Consider the following 15,750-nt stretch of genomic DNA (forward strand, 5'->3'; position numbering starts at 1 on the left):
TCAGGTGAGGCGCGAGACGGCTGCAAAGGAGGAGATCTCTGAGAGAGAGAAGGAGCTGGAAATGAAGAGCAGAGCGATGGAGGAAGAGTGGGATAGCAAGGTGGCTCAAAGGGAGGAGTAAATGAAGATCCTCCAACAGCAAAACACCATGCTCAGCCTCAGTCTGACGGAGCTGCAGAAGAAGAACAGAGAGATGGAGGATGAGTGGAGCAACAGAGAGGCCCTAATGAAGGAAGAAATGAAAATCCTCCAACAGCAGAACACCGAGCTCAGCCTCAGTTTGACGGAGCTATAGAAGAAGAACAGAGAGATGGAGGACAAGTGGCACCTCAAGGTGGCTCAAAGGGAGGAAGAGATGGAGAACCTCACCCAGCAAAACACCGAGCTCCGGGTTCTTCAACTCAGCCTCCAGGAGCTCGCCCAGAAAACCAACAAGGAGAAGGCAAAGCTGAAAAGAGAGGAAAAGAAGGCAGAGGAGGAGGAGTTAAAAAGACAGAAGAAGGTGAAAAAGGAAAATGAGAAGAGAGAGATGGAGGAATTTAAATGACTGAAAAAAGAAGAAAAGGAGATGGAGAAGAGAGATAAGAAAGAGAGGAAGCAGGAATTGAATTCCCCACCTATTACCCTCAACCGCTAGACTTTACTCTAAAGTCTGTAAAAAGTCTTGTGTGAACTGGACATTATCTATCTAACATTATCCATCCATCCATCTATTCTCTTCTGAGGTGACGTGGCAGTACTCCAGGTGATCCGGTTTTCTGCCATACTCCAAAGACCTGCAGGTTCAGCTTTAGAAGTGTAGGGTAACTCCGGGTGATCCGGTGGTCCTGACTACAGACCGCAGTCAGCAGGGCTTCAAAAAGTTATTTAATACTCCTATCTATCTATCTATCTATCTATCTATCTATCTATCTATCTATCTATCTATATATCTATCTATCTATACTGCCAGTGAGAAGAGGAGCTGAGAGATTCAGCTGACTGTTGGCACTAAACAAATGGCTGTTAACTGAATGTACCGTCCATTCTCTGCAGTGCATTGACAATTTGAACATTTTCTGGGACCGCAGACATCTTTTTAAAGCAGATGGACTTTTCCTTAAAGGATAATTCCAGTCAATTTTAACACATAGTGCTTTAGTTTGTAAACAGGGCAAGTTTTAAACCTGCCTCTTAACATGTTCAAAATGTCATTACCAGTGCCTTGCCATGTGCAGTTATTCCTTCCAAGTGAACACTGCTGTAGATGTGACAGAAAGGCGTGTTTCGACTAGTGTGGACGTCACTAGAACTGGATTCACTGTGTTCTCTGAAGGAATCATTGCAGATGGGGGGCATGTTTAATGAAATTATGAAGCACTGACCGTTCTCACTGACAAAATGTTCTCACTACAGACTGTTCTCACTATAGTTTGTTCTCTCTACAGACTGTTCTCATTGACAGACTGTTCTCAATGACAGACCGTTCTCATTGACAGACAGTTCTCACTACAGACTGTTCTCACTGACAAACTGTTTTCACTGGCAGACTATTCTCACTGACAGACTGTTCTCACTACAGACAGTTATCATTGACAGAATGTTCTCACCGGCAGACTGTTCTCACTATAGTTTGTTCTCTCTACAGACTGTTCTCATTGACAGACTGTTCTCAATGACAGACCGTTCTCATTGACAGACAGTTGTCACTACAGACTGTTCTCACTGACAGACTTTTCTCCGTGACAAACTGTTGTCCGTCACAAACTGTTCTCACTACAGTTTGTTCTCATTGACAGACTGTTCTCATTGACAGACTGTTCTCAATGACAGACCGTTCTCGTTGACAGACAGTTCTCACTACAGACTGTTCTCACTGACAAACTGTTTTCACTGGCAGACTATTCTCACTGACAGACTGTTCTCACTACAGACAGTTATCATTGACAGAATGTTCTCACCGGCAGACTGTTCTCACTATAGTTTGTTCTCTCTACAGACTGTTCTCATTGACAGACTGTTCTCAATGACAGACCGTTCTCATTGACAGACAGTTCTCACTACAGACTGTTCTCACTGACAGACTGTTCTCCGTGACAAACTGTTGTCCGTCACAAACTGTTCTCACTACAGTTTGTTCTCATTGACAGATTGTTCTCATTGACAGACTGTTCTCAATGACAGACCGTTCTCATTGACAGACAGTTCTCACTACAGACTGTTCTCACTGACAAACTGTTCTCACTACAGACTGTTCTCACTACATACTGTTCTTACTACAGACTGTTCTAATTGACAGACTGTTCTCACTACAGACTGTTATCATTGACAGACTGTTCTCACTACAGACTGTTCTCATTGACAGACTGTTCTCACTACAGTCTTTTCTCATTGACAGACTGTTCTCACTACAAACTGCTCCATATATACACTACCGTTCAAAAGTTTGGGGTCACATTGAAATGTCCTTATTTTTGAAGGAAAAGCACTGTACTTTTCAATGAAGATAACTGTAAACTAGTCTTAACTTTGAAGAAATACACTCTATACATTGCTAATGTGGTAAATGACTTTTCTAGCTGCAAATGTCTGGTTTTTGGTGCAATATCTACATAGGTGTATAGAGGCCCATTTCCAGCAACTATCACTCCAGTGTTCTAATGGTACAATGCGTTTGCTCATTGGCTCAGAAGGCTAATTGATGATTAGAAAACCCTTGTGCAATCATGTTCACACATCTGAAAACAGTTTAGGTCGTTACAGAAGCTACAAAACTGACCTTCCTTTGAGCAGATTGAGTTTCTGGAGCATCACATTTGTGGGGTCAATAAACGCTCAAAATGGCCAGAAAAAGAGAACTTTCATCTGAAACTCGACAGTCTATTCTTGTCCTTAGAAATGAAGGCTATTCCATGCGAGACATTGCTAAGAAATTGAAGATTTCCTACAACGGTGTGTACTACTCCCTTCAGAGGACAGCACAAACAGGCTCTAACCAGAGTAGAAAAAGAAGTGGGAGGCCGTGTTGCACAACTGAGCAAGAAGATAAGTACGTTAGAGTCTCTAGTTTGAGAAACAGACGCCTCACAGGTCCCATCATACGTGAAACTTATAATGTGTGGTCTACTTGTGATACTGAGCCAGCCGCTACACTCTAACCATGCACCTTTATGACTTTGCACCGTTAAAAATAGACTATTGCGTGACGTATCATTGAACTCAGCAGAAAGGCTCCTTTGCCTTTGGTCAGGGTCATTGCAAGCAGCGGCGCCCGCCAGTAAACGCGCGGTGCACGGAGGTGCGCGGACCTGTCCTACTTCACCCTGGAGCTCCGTAGAATGGCACAAACTTCCTAGCACAGAGAGTTCCACGCCCGGCAATGCCAGTCAGTCTTTAGAGCAGGGTGTCCTGTCTTTACCAGCTCGGGGGGGACACACGCGCGCAGATTAAAATGTGGTAACTCTTTTCGCCTCCGTGAGCAGGATCCTCTCTGTTCCGATGTTCCAACTTGTTCCAACTTCAACCAATCACAGAACGGTGCGTCTGTTCCGATTGTTCCGAATTCCAAGTTCTCGACTAATCACGAGACACGTTTTTAGCCCACCAATCAGATGGCTCATTTTGTTCCAACTACCGCCATCTTGGATTCTCTCGCTAAGCGCGCTGTCATTCTGCCTTTGCTATTGACAGCAACGCTTGAGTAAGTACACACTTCTTCATATTATTAAAAATGAATGTATAACACTGTATAAACTATGATTTTGTCTGTTGTTAGTCCCACTGACTTAACGCTGTGTTTTTACTGAAATATCCGAGTGCTTGTTGCTTGCAAAACGGCCGTACTGTACAAGTCCGCCGTCATTATAACTCCGGTCCGCTTCACTGCGGTCAAGCCAGCCGACACTCGGATATCCGTGGTCAAATCAGCCGACACTCAATTTGTAGTGCGCACTTTTACCAGCAGTGATGGTAAATGCATTCTAATGGCCCAGCTCGACTAGCGAACAATACACCTGCAACTACTTCCGGTTTTCAAAATAAGGTGTGAATATTAAATACATTTAAAAGAAGATTAATGGATTATATGCACCACAAGTAAAAAATATGTAACCCGTTTCTGTCCCTTATACAAAATAAATAAAAATAAACTGAAAGAAATGTGTTTTTGGAGTTATTCTTTGTTGATAACATTAATAATGAATATTTTTAAACAACTATTTATTTTAGGAGCAACTACACCCATATTTAAAATTCAGTAATTAACTGTTATACATTTTTAGATTTTACTAAGTCCCTCATGTCTACGCTAAATCGAAAAACAATATAAAACTGTAGTAGCTCTGAAATTAATTTGCTCCATAGTTACAGGCATTGACTGACACATATGAGTACAGGGCATCACTTACGACAATCATACCTAAAATCAGACATTTTTACTGTATAGTTTTGGAGATTTTTGACAGCAAATTCACATACTTCTGCTGTTGGACAAAAACAAATATGAACTTCTATGACCTATAAAATGAATTTGCTTCATAGTTCCAGGCACTGACTGATATATTTGAGTACAGTAAATCAGGTACTATAATCACACTGACAATCAGACATTTTTACTGTATAATTTTGGAGATATTTGACACCAAAGTTTCATACTTCTGTCGTTGGACGAAAAGAATAACGAACTTCTATGACCTATAAAATGAATTTGCTCCATAGTTCCCGGCACTGACTGATATATTTGAGTACAGTAAATCAGGTACTACAATCATACTGAAAATGAGACATTTTTACTGTATAATTTTTAAGATATTTGACACCAAAGTTTCATACTTCTGTCGTTGGACGAAAAAAATAACGAACTTCTATGACCTATAAAATGAATTTGCTCCATAGTTCCAGGCACTGACTGATATATTTGAGTACAAGGCATCAGGTACTACAATCGTACTGAAAATGAGACATTTTTACTGTATAATTTTTAAGATATTTGACTGCAAAGTCACATACTTCTGTCGTTGGACGATCAAAAGATATGAACTTCTATGACCTATAAAATTAATTTCTTCCATAGTTCCAGGCACTGGATATATATATACACTTACTGATATATTTAAGTACAATAAATCAGGTACTACAATCATACTGAAAATCAGACATTTTTCTGTATAGTTTTGGAGATTTATGGATGGAAATTCCCACACTTCTGTCGTTACACGATCAAAAATCTGAAAATAGAGAGGATATAAAAGGAATTTGCTCCACAGTTCCTGGCACTGGACAGGACTGATATATTGGAGTTAAAGACATCTCTTACAACACACAATGGAAACATTTTTAATATACAATGTTTGAGAACTTTTAAAGAACATTCACAATTTTCAACAGTGAAATAGAAATATGAACCTGGAGGTGCTATTAAAATACTTTGCTCAGTAAATCAAGACACATTTACTGGATTCACAAAAGTCTTAGGGTATGACACCACATATACTGTATGTGTCATTATTTCCGACACAGAATGCAATCCCAATCACTTGTCTTCGCAGCATCAAGATGTGCTGTGTCCATCTGTAGGCACTGTGCATGAAACCACCGGCAACAGCTGTCACACTGAATCTGTAAAAGTTCAATACATACCCAATTTTACTTTTAAACACATACTATTATGTTTGCATTCATCGGACGCGACGGTGGGTGATGGTTGAACTGCAACATCTATGAAGAGGTTCTGACCAGACACCTTTGTTGCATGTCATTCTCCATCTTTCTCACCTTTGCTTCCTGTCAGCTATCTTTTTTATTTACAAATAAAAAATGCACAATTAAATCAAAAAATGGAAAGACTCATTCAAAAACTTACCCAGTCAGTGATGGAATGTCCGTGGCTGGGTGGTTTTGTCGTTGCACACATTGCACAGTTGCCCTCTGTGTCAAACACTAATATACAAAAGAATATTTTAGCTCTTTAGTACTACAATATCACATAAGAACTAAGAAAATGTCTCACCCACCTGAGGCTTTTAGTATTTCAAGAGCGAAATGTTTACGCTGCTGTGCCATCTCTCTCTTTGCTGTACCAAATGCGATTTTTGGAATTTTGGGAAAGGCCTCCATGACTGCCTTTGCCATCTAAACAATGACACAACATGTGATGTAATTTTGATAAAATAATGTGGCGATTTTTAATGCTTGAAAAATGAATTTAATCATAAAAGCTGAATTAATCGAGATCATTCATTAATTATTGTAATATCTTGTTATATTATTCTTTCCATAATGACAAGTACCCCACAGCTATTTCCATCCTGCTGCACTGGGTGTTGCATAACTCCTCCTTTCCATTTTATGTCAACCCAGTCAGTCCTGCCGAGGGAGGTCCTCCTCATTTTGAAGTACTCGCTGTGTGAGAATTACTCATGAGATTAATAATGTTCTATAAACACTTAGACACACACAAACAATGTGTATGAAGTATTAAAAAATAAACAGCATTATGTGTCAAATTAATTGGACAGAATAGTTTTAATCATTTATTTGCGCCATGTCATTTATTTGCCATGTCATTTATTTGCTTCTACCGTCACACTCTGTGCTTCTAGGTATTTATTTTTTGTAATTTGTATTCACGTGTTGTGTGCTTGTCCATTAACTGAAGCCCCTTTGATGTTTTCTCAAGATCCATCCCCAGCCATAAATGCACTGCTGCGCTCTCCAAGGTGCTGATCCTTGTGCTGCAGCTAGGAACTGTTCAGCAAAGTCAAGGCTTTCACAATCATGAACTTCCAAACATTAACTTCCTTGTGTAATTATTGAATTTCATTAACTTTCATAAAAAAATTGAAAATCGCAGTTGGTGTTAACTGGTTTCTGAATTTGAATTCCCTGTTACATGTGAGTACCAGAGAAAGTCATCTCCTTTAGTTCTCTTTGTTAATTTATGTCTGTGCTTTAAAGTGAAGGTCGCCAAGTTCATTATTTCAAAGATAATTTTTTGCTGATTTTGTTGTTTTTGAAAATACAAATAAACTTCTTGAAATAATCTTCCGGATCCTGACATCACTGCACTTGTGACTTGTTATTGCATTGTTACAAAGTCGCCATGACACGCTAAATTGTAAGTTTGTCACACAGGATAAAAAAGTTGGCATGAAGTCACTGTCAAGGCCTTCACTCTTGATACAGTGAGATCATTGTTCTACTCACAAAATGAATTAATGACACTCTTAATATTTAAAATTATGTAAATAAAAATGTGTTTTAAAGAGCAGTAGTCTCTTTTCATGTCAAGCATTACCATAGTAATGTCTGAACCATCTACATTTTTCAGACTGTGCTAAGAAAAAATCAGCACTCAGTGGTTGCACGGTCCAACAACTATTTCAGTCCATAACAAAATAAATGCAAAAAATGAACAAGTGCCAGTTGTTATTTAGATTGTACAAGAGATCCAGCTGTTTCTCTGTCATCAGGAACTGATGGTACACTTTTGATGTGATGATTTGATATTTTGTTTTGTAAAAATGTGTTTCCTATTATATTCTTTGGATGTCTTCATCTAAAGGTTAGAAGGAGATGCAATAAAACGATCCAAGTGAGGGAATTGACACGTACCCCCGTATTTTCCAGTCATTAAACTTTCATGAACATTCCTGTTAACAAATACCCAGACTTGCTCCAAGTTCATAGTCCAGTCCCCTTTACATGTAACTGAACTCATACAAGCAACCATTTTCTTTTTTTTTTTACCAATTTGGATTTACTTTTGTCCAGCCTGTTTGCTTTTTTGTAATTCTGCTTTATGTGTTGTGTTTCATGACCAGCGGCCAATTATTGTTAGTGTGTTACTGACCATAGCTTCTAAACTAATGTTCCTTTTACTCTCAAGGCTAATATTGGGTCAAAATTGTTAAGAGAATGGATTCAATCTACTAATTAAAAAAAATGGCATACTTCAATCTTTTTGCAGCATGGTTGGAGTCGGTCAACTCTGTGGAGCTGCGTGCTGGATCAACCAAATACACGCTGCTTGTTGCTGTACTGATGTACTGAAAACACAAGAACCACATAAAGTATTATTCACAAATTATTCCCAATGTCATGAAATTAATTTTTAAAAATACAAACAGAGTCACTACTAACCATAAACTTCCAGTGTACATTGTGTACGTTCACGAAAGAGACTATTGCTTGGTAGTTGTCGAAGTTGGTCTGCAACACATCCAAAGTACAACAAATTTGCAATTTTTTTAGTGCTTGTTTTTTTATTGATTAAATGTATCTGGTTCTTTATATTATACACACAGTCACACAAACATTGTTTATTAGCTATCAATGAAACATCTGAATGTCTACACAACAGAAAGCCTACTTACCCTGGATAAACTGTTCCTTCTTACCACTTCTCTCTTCCCAAAAAGGATCACACCAGCTACGTAATGATTGAGAATATAAATTCTTCTCCCCAAATTGAGGTCGTTGACAGTGTGATGGAAGAGACTCTCAATGATCTTGAGAGATATTTGACAGACAAGAAATTAATTTAAATTTAAGACCATTACAACCACACATACAGCTGATATAACTGGAAAACTAGTTTACTTGTGCACTTGTTTGCAATTGTACAAACTACATGCAATGCATTTGAAGTCCATATTTAATTATGTTTGCACTTAATAACACCTTTTATAAATAGTGAATCATTTTAATTACTCAACAACCACTGTGGTCTTCATGTGCTGGCAGAATAATGTTGTTTGTTAGTCCTTTTTCCGTATGATTGCTTCTGTTCTATAATGACAACATACCTCGCCTGTAATCCAGAAGTGAGGCCGAAGTGTCCGTAGCTCACTATGGTGGATGAGTATGCTGTTCCCTGTTATGTGAGAGGGGACCACAGACACAACCACTTCTGTGTCCCTTTTTTTCCACAATTCGTTGAGCTGAGATTCAGAAAAACAATACACTGTATGTTCAGTCATGAAAATATCGTCACAGATTCAACCAATTATTGCAACAAATGTAGATACAGTTATGCTTGGAGATGAAGGCTCTGTTCTAATGATGCTCCGTGGATCTGCCAAGCAGCATGCTAAGCTGAAACAGGGAGCCCACTGCTGAGACCCGCTGTACAAAAGAGTGGTCCAAATCCAAGACATTAAAAAAATGTCAGACATAACTTATAATGACACTCTAAACCAGGAAGGTGGAGGCTGGGGTGGTGGAGGCAATCTTTACACAGCAGCCATGTGAGGCAGCATTGGAGTATCAGGAAGAAGTGAGTAATAATGAGACATGTAAATGTTTTTTTGCACACTTTTGCTACCTTTTCAGAATTTAATTATTTACTCCTTTATTTCAGTTTATCGCTTATTGTTATATATTTTTTGTCAATTGGAGAGACACAAACGGTATATCCTGTATAAATAATTGCAATGAAAGAAATGTAGAACAAATAATACAGATAAATTACTTGCATTGCATTGACTGTTTGGATAATATATTTGTACATAAGATTACCTGTGATAGCTCATCAACTTTACTTTGAATGGTGCTTCCCTGTGTTTCTTCCTCATGAACATCTGTCAAGGATGTGGCTTGCTTTTGACATTTGACTTTGTCTGTGGTTTTCTAGATTTAAAAGTATCAATATTATCGGAACCGTAATTGCATGTTTTATTGACAACAAACATCGTCAAATATTTATTGGTAATAGCATTTCAGAGAAATCCAACAAATGAAACAACAAACAACACCTCTTAAAAATTGTTGTTTCAGAAGAAGAATTTTGTTTAGCTTCCTTTCATCATGTAAACAATGCAAAAATGGATTACCTGGGATCGAGCAAGATGGGAAGAGCATGTCACCACTTTAATGTCCTTGTCAGGAACAGCTGTCATATTCTGTGGAGCTTGTGGTGAAATGTGCTTCTTTGAGCTCTAACAAAAAAATAAATTGTTGTTTATGACATACACAGCAAATGTCTTACATTTTAAGCTTTATTTACACATAGGGAATGTTAAGACATAGATTACCTTTGACTTTTGGTTTTTGAAAACAAAAGGCTCGGCAATTTGTGATACATAAACTCCCTGCTTCTTTTGCTTTCTGTGTTTCCACCGCTCTACATCCACTCGATGTGTCTACAATTAACAAAAGAGTATTTCATCACTCAATTAAAACTAAGATTAAAGTAGTCTTGCTCAACAGATATACAGTACATTGCTGGGATGAAGTTTGACTGACCTTCTTTGTCTTCAGAGAGTCTCTGTATTCCCTAAGAAGGGCGTTCAGGGTGATCTTGTAGGTATATACAAAATCATCCAGTCTGGTCAGTCTTCTTCGCTGGAAACGGATCTTTTTCAAGTCCCACTGACTTTTCTCCATTATCCCTTGGGTCTGGTTGTCCTGAGTGTAATTCTGGCGATGAACATATGAACATATGAAATAAATATGTCTTCATTCAATTTCTTTTGATTTTAATCTCTAATATCCAGGATTGAATATGATATGATTCCATTACATTAACAGATGTTTTTTGGTTATTGTACCTGGGTCGGTTTACAAGCAGTTCTTTTGAACCTCTGTGACAGTTTTTCATACACAGGACCCGTTCCGTGACGCCCAAGGTCACCTTCAAAAACATAAGACATGCATTGTTATTTTGCATTAACACAATAGCTATTAAAAGAAACCCATTTAAAATAAACTGCTACCGAAGAGTACTAACCCAGAAGTAGGCCAGACCACAGAGCAGCCTGAGGCAGAAAATACTTGAGCAAAGTAGGGATGAATGTTGGGCTAAAGTACACATTGGAATCACCCTCTTTTTCAAGCTCCTCCCTCTTAATAACATCCTCAAAATGATGTTGGAATGGTGTTGGTCCAACTCCATTCTAGCAACAAAATTTAAAAATATATTTGTTTAGTCATTGAACTTAGAAAATCATGTACACGTCTGCAATAAATATCATGACAAAGCAACCATTTCGTTATCTGGAGCAAGGCAAACATTTTCAATTGGCAGAGTGATAACATACCCCAAAGTCTTGCTCCACAATAGCTGTGTCATCAATGCCACATTGTCCTTTTTCAGTCAACATTTTCTGAAGATTTTGAAAATGTTTCTCAACATTAGTCCCGCTGTGCGAACTTGAGAAAACCATCGTGGCACTGAGTAGCACCTCATCCATCTCTTCAAGTGTTGTGGCCTGTGTCATTCGACCAAATACATGCATGGCCAGGTGGTAATGTCTTGAGGCACTACAAAAAAACACTTATAACATTAATATTATGATTTGTCATGTTATGAATTCTTAAATAATGAGCATATTGATGGATAGCAATCACTCACTGTTTACGGCAGAGGACCTTTGCATTTTTCAGTACATGGCTCAAACAGCGATGCAAAATTGGTAGCACCATTGAATCCTCCTGGGCCTGTCCTGTCACAATCATATAATATCTGCAGATCAGTTCCTGAAGGCTCATTCCGCAGAAGTTATAGGAGAGCGATTGAAGGAGGACAATGGAGCCATCACAAATGAGCATAACTGGCCTTTTCTTAACGTTCTTTCCATGGAGTTTGGAAGCATGTGTAAGAAATGACCCCAGGAAATATGACACAGATGCTGTGGTATGGTCACTTGTTAAGTATGTGGCGATAGGAACAGGGGAGGATCCTTTCGCAGGATGTCTTACAACCATCTCATACACATAAAAGGGAGCAGTTTCTTGTTTGTCTTTATGCACGATGCTCCCTGTTGCATCTATATACACAACATCTGCCTTGCATCGCTGATGAAAGATGTTGACACTTTTGTCTGACCAAAGCATTATCCCTTTGGGGTGCAGTATTACTTTCTGAATGACTGCATTCTCCAATCCCTGCTCTTCCTCTTGCATCAACTGAAGACTAATCATTTCATTTTTGTGTCTTCTGTTTTTTTGCCTGCTGTCATAAGCAAGTGTTTTCATTACACCAGTTGTTGGTACCTCGTCCCGACATCCAGATGCCACAACATCGTCCTCCAGCTTGTCAAGTTTTTCCAGGTGGAGACTTCGAGGCAGTGTTGTTGTGAGGGATTTAGCAATGGCGTCCCTTTCACCTGCCCGTACAGGCCGCCTTTTTAGTTGCGGACTTTTTGTGCACATTTAACGTGTCTAAAAGAGTGCATAACGCAGTATAAACTAGTACTTATTTCTGCATTTAGCCCCACTAACTTAACGCTGGGTATTTATGGCTCTTTGGGGAATATCTGAGTGTGGTTTTTGTTATTAAAACGGCCGTACTGTACACGTCCGCCGTCAGTATAACGCCGGTCCGTTTTTTTTTGTTTTTTTTGGGGGGACTTATTGTACACAAAATGCATTGTCATGTATAATACAGTGACTCTGTTTAATATTATTAATTACTGTCTTGATTGTCAGGCTAATCTTATCTTATCTAATCTTACATCTTACATAAAACAGTGTGTGTTAACTGTGTTATCCTCTCTGTTACTGTGTGTTGTAGATTAAGACATCTTCTTAAAGAAATTAACTGTAAGTACCACATGTCATTTGTTTTTAATCATTTTAATTTATTTTCACGTTGAAATATGTACTGCCAGACATTGTGTTAATGTTTATTCATTTATGTAGATGGAAATTCCTACATTCCGAAGGGCCCCTAATGGGACCCTTCTGTTGAAGGCTTCGGCCGAAGCCCAAGCCCTTGCCCCCCGGCCCCCTGGCAGCCAGGCCCCCTACAGGGCCAAGCAGCCACAGGAGGTGGATGCGGAGGCCTGGGCCCACGTCAACTCCGAGGGTGGCGACACCACCAATACCACCCTCATCCTGAGCCGGTGGAAGGTCCAGTTTGGTAAATACCAGGGGAAGACCTTCCACTGGCTGCTGGAGAATGACGTGGGCTACAGCGTCAATCTTGTGGCCTCCCACAAGAAGGAGCGAGAGAGGACAGGGTCTCAGTCCCCGCTGATGGCCAACAAGGTGGAGTATTGTAGTCTGACTTACACAAAACAATTGAAAGAGTGATGATCTGATGACATTTTAACCTTTATTCCTTTGTGAACATGCAGGATGCCTTCACCCGCTACTCCTCAGCGTCCCCTGACTTTATGGAGGCAGTCAAGTTCCACCAGGCGTTCGAGGAGGCGTGGGTGAAGTCCCTCCAGCCCGGGCAGGAGGGACAGGCACTTGTTGGCTTCTGGGACTTCAAATTTGAGACCCTGCAGAGCCTGTATGAGTCTGGGGACTCCAAAAAGATCCGGTAAATTTTATATATGTTTGTATAGCTGGTGTACTGAGCACTGGTGAGAAGATTTCATATGACAAATAGTCTTTTTATTATTTTGGATTTATTTTTATACAGCTTTGTCAACTACCTACGGAGGAAGGCGCCAGCTCCCGGCACGCAGATGGAGAACGCCGCACACTACATCCGGAAGAGAGACAGAGAGCAGAGAGCCAGGGCTGCTGCTGCATCCACCACAACCACCAGCAGCGGCAGCAGCAGCCAAGCCTCTGTCTCGGCCGCAAGCCAGAGAGCCAAGAGTGTCTCACAGTAAGTGTTACACTGTAAAGCTGTCTGTATGATGTACCTGGGTGTGGTTGTAATGTTGTCTCATTAAAGATGTTGTTGTGTGTTTGTGTTATAGACCTCTTGGATCTACGCTTGCGGCCTTTGTCTCCGGGCGGCGTTCTCTGTCTGTGGTGGAAATGCAGGCCAAACTGAAAAAGTTGGTCCCCAAGCCTGCATTTCCAGGCAAGTCCAGCTTGAATTAAATACAGAGTTAAGCGTTTATACTGTTGTATTCCCTGAGGAAAGGAATTACTTTATAATGTTCTGTTCTCTGTGTGGTTACAGCCTCTTCCAGCTCTTCCCTCCGCTTCCACCGGGGAGCCCTCGGATGAAGAGCTGGTCGAGGCGGTAGTTGACTTGGAGAAGTGTAAGTCATATTTTACAATTTGGCACATTGTTTATGTAGATGAAGCTTGAATTAATTGTTAACCGTTGTATTTATTATGCTTATAACTGTTTCCATAATCAGAGGAGGAGAGGAAACGACAGGTAAGTTTGTGTTAAATCAAACACAGGTTGGTGTGCTGGTGACATTTCAATTCACTAACAGAAGTGCAGCTGGCTGGCCAATCACTTGTCATAACATCCCTAATCATTGTATGCGTAGAGTAACATTTTCTTCTTCATCCTTTAGTTACCTGTGTAATCTAACTGCTGTCTGCCTCACTCAACCTTTGTAGTCTGCTAGAACCAGTTTGTCTCATCCCCGCTTACTCACCTTTAGAAGTACTTTTGTATGCAGCTTGGCTGAATGTGGGCATGAAGTTCTTTATATATATATATATATATATATATATATATATATGCATAATAATAATAACAATAACAATAAGCAATGTACTGTCTATACATTTTAATATTAACACAACAATTTTTGTATGTTACTGAAACATTTTATTTCTCTTAAAGCCTCAGACGTACAGGCCCCTCTCTCGCTCCTGCCGCATCCACCTCCTCCCCCCTCATCAGCAGCACAGAAGGGAGCTGGTGTCTCTGCCGTGGACGAGCCCACGGACAGCGAGCTGCTGGAGGCCTCACAGGAACTGGACCGGCCCCTGCAACCTCCAGCAGCTGTGAGGCAGACGGCAGAGACACCAGCTCCCCCGCCACGTCCTGGAGCTGCCAGTCCCCCACCACGTCCTGGAGCTGCCAGTCCCCCGCCACCTGGAGTGCAGGAGTTGACGGAGCCAGCTGTCCTCCCTCCCCCGCCTCCTGCTGGCAGTGCTGAGGTAAGTCTGTCTGTCAAAACACAGAACAAAACACACAAAAAAATGCCCTTTCACATCCAATGTTTTCCTTTAGATATTAAAGTGTCCTGTGTGGTTGTGTTGTTACCTCTCCAGCTGTTGCCTGCGTCCTGGCGGGCAGCTCTCACTGCGGAGCAGCAGCAGTGGATCGGCCGGGTGCTGTTTACCAGGAGCAGCAAGGGGAGGTCCCAGCTCGTTAAGGAGCTTAACGTGTGGTGGTACCCTCCCCAGACCCGGCCGGTCTACACCCAGCCTCCCGGGTCCCCCGACCCCTTCTTCGCATGTCGGCTGTTCCTGTGGATGCCACACAGGATCTGGCAGCAGCAGCTGACATGCCCCCAGCCTTTTTGCACAGGTACCATGACAAAGGCTGGGCTGTACAGGACCATCCGGAGGGTCCTGGACATCGACGGCTGGTATCTCATGGCCACTGAGTACCTAGAGTGCCGTCGGTGTAAGAAGAAGGTTGGAGGCTGGTCACAGGGCATTATTAGGCAGCTGTCCCCCACCTACAGCTGCCAATTCCCGGCTGTACTTACCTACAAGTAAGAAATATCAGTTTGTGTTTTACATACTGTATGATGTCATTTCTTTTGCTGTATATAATGTTTGTTTTGTTCCTGCAGGCTGTCCTGTGACCTTAGGGTGGTGGCACAGCTGAGGTCACGCACTTTGGGCAACAGTGCTTCTCGGCTGTGCAACACCCTGCGGGAGGCACACTCGGATGCCTGGATGCGGAGAGCTATTGCGTACCTCGGCGTGTGCGAGCAGTTCCTGGCCTTGTGCGCGGTGAGGGGGCAGTTCTCACCACCACCCGAGATGCCCCCTCTCCCCTCCGCCGTCTGGCTGTTAACAGTGTACAGCCACGACATCCTGGCGCGGCTGGAGGAGTACAAGGCCAGGATCACGTCAACCTTCGGGTCCATCTTAAAGATGGATTCCACT

At 41.1% G+C, this 15,750-nt stretch overlaps 2 long non-coding RNA genes across 2 annotated transcripts; one reads left to right on the forward strand and one right to left on the reverse strand.

The window, feature by feature from the left end:
- Positions 1–8,159: 8,159 nt before the first annotated feature.
- On the reverse strand, positions 8,160–8,924 carry LOC116676645 (uncharacterized). The gene is made up of 3 exons (XR_004328794.1): positions 8,784–8,924; positions 8,352–8,486; positions 8,160–8,187 (listed from the first exon to the last, which is right to left on the reverse strand). It is a non-coding gene; the product is annotated as an uncharacterized LOC116676645 (long non-coding RNA).
- A 4,926-nt stretch (positions 8,925–13,850) lies between these two features.
- LOC116676644 (uncharacterized) lies at positions 13,851–14,610 on the forward strand. The gene is made up of 3 exons (XR_004328793.1): positions 13,851–13,925; positions 14,028–14,047; positions 14,468–14,610. It is a non-coding gene; the product is annotated as an uncharacterized LOC116676644 (long non-coding RNA).
- The last annotated feature ends 1,140 nt before the right edge of the window (positions 14,611–15,750 follow it).

The sequence above is a fragment of the Etheostoma spectabile genome, unplaced genomic scaffold (genome assembly GCF_008692095.1).
Source record: "Etheostoma spectabile isolate EspeVRDwgs_2016 unplaced genomic scaffold, UIUC_Espe_1.0 scaffold00003582, whole genome shotgun sequence".
Classification (NCBI taxonomy): Eukaryota; Metazoa; Chordata; class Actinopteri; order Perciformes; family Percidae; genus Etheostoma; species Etheostoma spectabile.